General features: G+C 44.6%; 1 pseudogene; it reads left to right on the top strand.

Moving 5' to 3' along the window:
• Positions 1–1,836, top strand: part of LOC101571771 — a 21,164-nt pseudogene extending 19,328 nt beyond the window's left edge.
• Positions 1,837–7,279: the final 5,443 nt, after the last annotated feature.

The raw sequence follows: 7,279 nt of genomic DNA, 5'->3' as shown, positions 1-7,279 counted from the left end.
TTTTGTATTTTAGGGAAGGGTCTAGAGGGTGTTCAGGGTCTCACTACTAGATTGGATTCGTAGTGATCTGCCTGATAACAGCCTCCCAAGAGCTGGAATTACAGGTGTGTGCTACCACACCCTCAATTGCCATCTCAGCGCACCCTGGGGGATTGAACCCCTGGCCCCTAATCCACTGAGCTATTTGGATGACCCTTATTTGCTTAGTTTTAAGAACTATGATTTCATATTGATTCTTCCAGCCCAAGGCAGGTTTCATTCTAATTTTAATCTTCTCTAGTTTTTATTTTATTTTCTAAGGTGAGGTCTCATGGAATTGTTCAGGTTGATCTTGAACTCCTGGGTTCAACACTCCTCCTGCCTTAACCTCCCAAATAGTGTGCACCATTGTGGTCTGCTCTCTGCCCACACACAGGTCTGCTCTGCTCTGTGGTCATTTCTTCCTCTTCTTCACCAGTAAGCTTTGTCTTCATTGCTGTTAGGACACTTAGATATTCTTGGAGATTCCCTTCTCACACTGCTTAAAGTCCAACCCCCACACCAGGCACTTTTCCATGGTGACACCCCCCTCACCCCAGTTGGCACTGGATTCCCCCAAGGGTGTGCCTCCCCATCCCAGTCAGCCTTGGACACCATGGTCAGCCCCCTACCCCTCACAGTTGCCTGTTTTGCACAGGACTGGCCTAATGACTTTTATACTTGATTATCCATGAAGGAAGTGGAAGGGCGTGGGGAGTGTGTCTTCTCGTTAGTGTTAAGCACTTCTAGGTCATTTATGTTTGGTCACTCAGAAACTGATAGTTATTTTTACCCCATATCAGCCTTAAATTGTATGATGTCCTTAAACTTTGCCTCCAGGATAAGACGGTCTGTGCTGAGAACAGAGGCCTTAACCTCCTCCTTTCTGTGTGAGCCCCTCACTCTCCCTTCCCTTTGTCTAGAGCTGGCAGATGACAAGGCCCTCCTCATCCTCCAGGGCCTCCAGCTGGAAATGGGCTGTGGGAACGAGAGCAGCTCTGCCTTGCCTGATAGTCAGCCCATGGCCGGCTGCCCTGTCAGCTCTCGGCACACAGACACCCCAGGGAGGGCGGGGCGCAGGAGTTACGGATGGGGCAAATGGGGCGCAGGAGTTACGGGTGGGGCCGAGAGCCAGGCTCAGACTTCGACTTGTGAGGGAAATGATCTTAAAAGGTTAGTCTCCTTGGCATTTAACAACCCGTACAGGAACAGTGGGTGACTAACAGAAATAACAGGAAGATCCCTTTTGCTGAGATGACACAGTCACTTGAGTGCTTTGGGTAATTGCCCAGCATGTAGTATCTGCAGGGAGCTGCTCCCATCTCCTGGACTGGAAATAAGGGTAATTAGGAATATGCTTCCCACCTCTCCTTTCCTGTCTGGCTCTCTTCCACTGGTTTCTCTTAAGACAGGGTATTCATAGGAATGAGAGACTTGTAGACACATTGGGTAGGAAAAAGTAAATTTAATTACAATACATTGCATTTGAGAATTGAATTCTGGCAAAACAACAAAACAAAGAAACCATTTGTATTCCCCCTATTCGCCGCTCATGAAAGCATTTACGTTGACATCGCGCCACCTGCTGGCACTTGGGATCGGAGGAACCTTCTAGGGTATTTCAGTTTCCGCACTGGTGTTCATTCGTCTCCATCTGAGCACGTCTACTGTGCACCATCCTACTGCAGTGTAGAAGTACAAGAAAACATCGCCTCCACGCTGTCCAGTGTGGTGGTTCTCAGACTTGGCACAAGTCAGAATGTCACGGGAAACTTAAAATACAGGCCTCGAGACTGCTATGCAAACGTTCCAGGTTGATGGGAGCTATGGGGCCCACAGGAGCTTTTATGTCAAGGAAACTTTCCAGGTGATTCTCAACCAGGAACCCCATGGATCACACTTCTCGAAAAGCTGAAGACAGAGGCCCAGACAGTGGAATCCATCATCACAGTGTAGTCTGGTAAGTGCCACAAAGCAAGGACAGGGTGTGCTGCAGACCCAGGGAGGGGACCTCTAATCACACCAAGGAAAAAAAGTAGAGAAAACTTTCCAGGAGGTCAGAATCTAGACAAGAGGTGGTGTGGGCTGGCGGTGTAGCGCAGTGGTAGAGCACTTGGCTAGCCTGCCCCTGGCCCTGGGTTCGACAGGGAAATAGGCAGAAGAAACAGAGCGTGGAGCCTCACGAGACCTACAAGGTACGTGAGGAGCTAGAGCCGTGAAGAAGTCAGAATAGTCCAGGGAACATGGACACTTTCTACACAGGACAAGGACTTGACCAGATCTAAGTTTCAGGACGATCCCTGAAACATCGTTGCCAGAGATCCTTTGGGAAGAAAGAGGCAGAGCTCCCTGCGGAGGCAATGGCAGAAAACAGAGGAGGGCACAATTCTGCAGAGTTAAGGAGGTACAGATGGTAGAATCCAAGGACAGATACACAGGGCCGAGAGGAAGAGGTGGGAAGCTTGCGAATGACCCTGATCATTCGGGCTTGGGTACTCGGACACCATTTCCAGAACAGCCACACAGAAGCAGGGTTAGGACTGGGTGGAAGTGGTCAGGGAAGAGTACAAGAGATAGAAAAGAGAAAGAAGGAATGTGTCTTTTTTTTTGAGACAGGGCCTCATTATGCAGTTCAGACTGGCCTTGAGCCAGTTTGTGGCCCAGGCTGGCCTTGAACTTGCAATGATCCCCCTGTCTCAGATTCCCGAGTGCTCAGATTACATGTGTGGACCACCATGCCCAGCATGGATGTCTTTATGTCCCTGAAAAGAAAGGCGCAGAGCAAGAAAGACAGCAGGTGCCCAAACCACATCTGCTTATGCCCTTCCTTCCTCCTGACCAAGCTCAACTCACGGTCCTGACCACAAAATGACCCACCAAAGTTAAATTTAATTGAGTGTTTGCAACTCAGGCACAGCCTCACTGTGGCTTCCAAGCCTTCCAAGAGCAGCAGCATCACTGAGAAGGTTTGTTGTGCGTGATGGGCACCGCAGTGAGTCCTGCTTCTCCCTGGCAGGGTCTTTTTTGCTCATTTCTCAGTTGTGCTTCACAACCCTGTTTCATTCAGGATAGCAGAGTGGGAAGAGCACCACTAGATTAGGAAACAGAAAACTAGCCCCAGGCCCAACGGTCTGATACTGCAGCAGTTGGCCTCTCCACTTTCTATCCACAAAATGGGGATAAAAGGGTATGTTCTGCCAAATGTAAAGATCCTATAAAAAATGCTCAAAACTGTAAAATGAAACATAAACAATAAATCCTATATCTCAGAGCTTTATTGGTGGGTGACTGGAGGAAGAGAAATAGCACAGGAAGGCCTTTTAGCTCAGAAACCTCCATATACCATTAAGGGCAAAGAGTTGAGCCCACAGAAAGGTTCCAGGACTTTCTGGTCCCCTGCATATCAGTGCTTTGTGATTGGTCCTGGTTTGGTTTGCATCATGCTCTTCCCCCAGTGTGACCTCTGTGTGGGATGCGACCTTCAGGCAGCTCAGAGTTCTCAGCCCTGAGATAAGTTTCTTATCACATGGGAGAGCTCTTTTTTATTTTATTTTTTCAGGCCTGGGGATTGAACTCAGGACCCTGTGCTTGCCAGGCAAGTGCTTACTCTACTGAGCTATCACCGTGGGAGAGCTCTTTTAATCACTATGTGTCTCACCTGCAGAAAACTCCAGGTGAGATTTTTAGAACAGATTAGATCTGAGTTTTGTTTGCATGCTGGCTTGTCAGTTACTGCTTCTGTAGAAATAATTTTTATGTGCTTATACATACTCTCAGTACAAGTGAATTATGAGACCAAGATAAAACTGCAAAAAGGTTTCTCTGGAGGATCCCTCCATGCACAATTTTGTACAAGGTTTATTAAAAGAGCATGAGGTTCTCAGACCAGGCATGGTGGCACATGCCTGTAATCCCAGCACTCAGGAGATAGGCAAGAGAATTCTCACCAAGTTTGAGCTATGTAGTGAATTCAAGGCCAGGCTGAATTGCATAACAAGGCCCTGTCTCAAAAAAAAAAAAAAAAAAAGAGAGAGAGAGAGAGAGAAATCAATAAATCAGGATCTTAAATTCAAGCATACAGGGCTAGTTGTTATGGCATAGGCTTGTAATCACAGCCCTCTAAAGGGTGAGGGAGGAGGAGTGCCCCAACTTTGAAGCCAGCCTGGACCAAACAGCGTTATGGTTTGTGGCTAGTTGTCCCCCACAAAACCTCATGCAGTCATGGGGCGGACTTCAAGAGTTCACGATTAACTCATGATCCACTGGGATTATGCGTGTGAGTGCTGCAGGGATTAGGGGTGTGAGCAGTACACCCAGCTTGGGGCTGATAGCCTGAATGCAATTTAAGAGACTTGTTCTCTGTAGCCATTGTTGCTGCTACTTCTGCATTTTGCCGTTGTCCTTTGCCACTGCCATGAAGTGTTGCTCTCTGCCATGGAGCCAGCTGAGTATGGACTGAAACCTCCAGTAACAGTGAGCTAAATAAACTTTTTCTTCCTTCATTTTGGGTGTCAGGTATTTGTCCCAGAAATAAGAAGAGTAACTAAGACACACAGGAAAACCCTGTCTCAAAAAAACAAAATCAAAAAAAAAAAAAAGAAAGAAAGAAAGTTCAAGCCCAGCCCAGACAATTTAACAACTTAGCGAGACAATCTCAAAATTAAAGAGTTGGGAAGTTATTGTTCAGTGTAAAAAGCTCTGGTTCAATTTCCAATACTAAAAAGAAAAAAAAGAAAAAGAACATCAAGGACTAGGAACGAGAAACCAAGTTGTTCTGGATGCCCTCATCCTACCCAAATCCCGATTTCTGGGCCCGAGGCATCTGCTAGAGCTATCGGCAGCTTCCTTCTGAAACAGTGGCTTGCCAATGCTGGAACAAGGAACTGGATGAAACAAGCACAAAGCAGTGGTAAAATTTATTTGAGACCGTAAACATGAAGAGTAGGAGAGAAAATGACTCTGCAGAGACAGCTCAGTCCCGGGAAAGAGAAAAAGAGGCGCGAGCAAAGCATGTGGATAAAAGTACACACATTCAGAAGACTAAAAGTCCACGCTGCTGCTCGCCATAGAAGACCCCAAAGCTCCACTGAAAACCCACTAGATTTAATAAGCAAATTCAGTAGCATAGATGGATACAAAGTCAACACTCAAAAATCAGTAGCCTTCTTGTACATGAACAAACTCACTGAGGGAGAAATTAAATATCTTTTACAGTAGCATCCCCAAAATAAAATTCCTAGGAATCAATCTAATAAAGAGTGGAAAAGACCTCTACATTTAGAATACAGTACTCCTGAAAAGGAGATTGAAGCTGATGTCAGAAAATGAAGACATCCCTTGTCTTGGGTAGGAAGAATCAATATAGAGAAAATGGCCATACTGCCAAAACTGTTATACAGGCTTAAAGTAATTTTGATCAAAATTCCAACAGCATATATCACAGAATTAGACAAAACAATCCTAAAATTCATTTAGAACCAAAAGAGAAGTAGAATAACAAAGGCAATTCTGGACCACAAAGGCAAGACAGAGGGCATCAGAATTCCTGACTTGAAATTATACTCTAAAGTCACTGTAACAGGGCTGGTCAGATAGTTCAGTGGATTAAAGCACCTGCTTAGGCAGAGTGCAGGTGCTGGGGTTCGATCCACAGTGTGCCGAGGTGGCTCCACCCCTGGGACGTATTGAGATGGTGTTGATGGCGTGCACCTGTAATCCCAGGCATGGTGGTGTGCACCTGTAATCCCAGTGCTTGGGAGGCTGAAAACAGGAGAATCACTATGACTCCACTCTATGTAATGAGATCCTATAGACCCTATAGACCCTGATCCAAATATATATATATTAATGAAAACAGCATGGCACTGGCAGAAAAGAAAACAGACTCAAAGATCAATGGAACAGACTAAAAGATGATGCAGGAACAACTCTAGGCATATTCAGCCACCTTATCTTTGACAAAGTTGCCAAATACATACACTGGAAGAAAGGCAGCCTCCTTAATAAATGGTGCTAGAAACACTGGCTCTCCACATGCCAAAGATTAAAATTGGACCCATGTCTTTCACTGTACACTAAACTAAATTTGAAATGGATCAAAGACCTAAAAATTAAAACAGAAACATTAAATCTGCTAGGAGATAGAATAGGTAAAACTCTTGAAAACATTGGTGTAGGCAAAGACTTCATGAATAAAATCCTGATTTCACAGGAACTATCACAAAGAATTAATAACTGGGGTCTCACCTTATTTAAAAAAGCTTTTTCATTGCAAGTAAAACCATCAACAGAGTAAAAAGGAGAACCCACAGTGTGAGAAAAAATGTTTGCCAGCTCTTCCTTAGCAAAAGGATTGCTATTGAGAATGTATAAGGAACTAAAAAAATCAGACCTCCCAAATTTAAAGACCCAATCCAAAAATGGGCATCTGAGATGAATACACACTTCTCTGATGAGGAGATACAAACAACAAATAAATATATGAAAACTTGTTCAACATCACTGATCATTAGAGAAATACAAATGAAAACAACACTGAGATTCTATCTCACCCTGGAAAGAATGGCTATTCGCAAGAAATCAACCAATAACAAATGCTGGAAGGGATGTGGGGAAACAGAAACCCTTCTGCACTAGTGGTAGGATTGTAGACTGGTACAATCTTATGGAAATCAGTGTAGAGATTCCTCAAAGAACTAGGAGTGGAGGTTCCATTTGATCCAGATATTTTCCTTGTTGGTATCTTCCCAGAAGAATTAAAAATCGTATCACAGTGATATGTGTGTACCAATGTTCAATTGTGCAGCACAATTTTCAATAGCTAAATCCTGGAAATAACCTAAATGCCCATCAACCAAGGAATGGACAATAAAGGATATGGTCTTTTTATACAATGGAGTATTACTCAGCCATAAAAAGGCTAAACTTGAGTCTTTTATAGGCAAATAATTGCAACTCTACACCATACTTCTAAGTGAGGTAATCCAGACTGCCATGTGTAAACATAGTATTGTCTCCCTAGTGAGAGAAGCTGAAAGAGAAAATAAGATCCAAAATGTATAATAGCTATTGTAAAATGTGAAGAGCTGTTCAAAATGAAAGAGAAAGGGCTGGTGAGATGGCTTAGTGGTCTAAAGCACCTACTTAGAACAAGCTTAGCAAAGCACAGAGGATCGCGGTTCGATACCCAAGCACCACATGCCAGCCAGCCCCGCCCCCTGGTGGGCTGAGCTGGCCACACACACACACACACACACACACA

The sequence above is a fragment of the Octodon degus genome, unplaced genomic scaffold (genome assembly GCF_000260255.1).
Source record: "Octodon degus isolate 3935 unplaced genomic scaffold, OctDeg1.0 scaffold00087, whole genome shotgun sequence".
Lineage (NCBI taxonomy): Eukaryota > Metazoa > Chordata > Mammalia > Rodentia > Octodontidae > Octodon > Octodon degus.
This window is presented reverse-complemented; position numbering and strand designations above follow the sequence as displayed.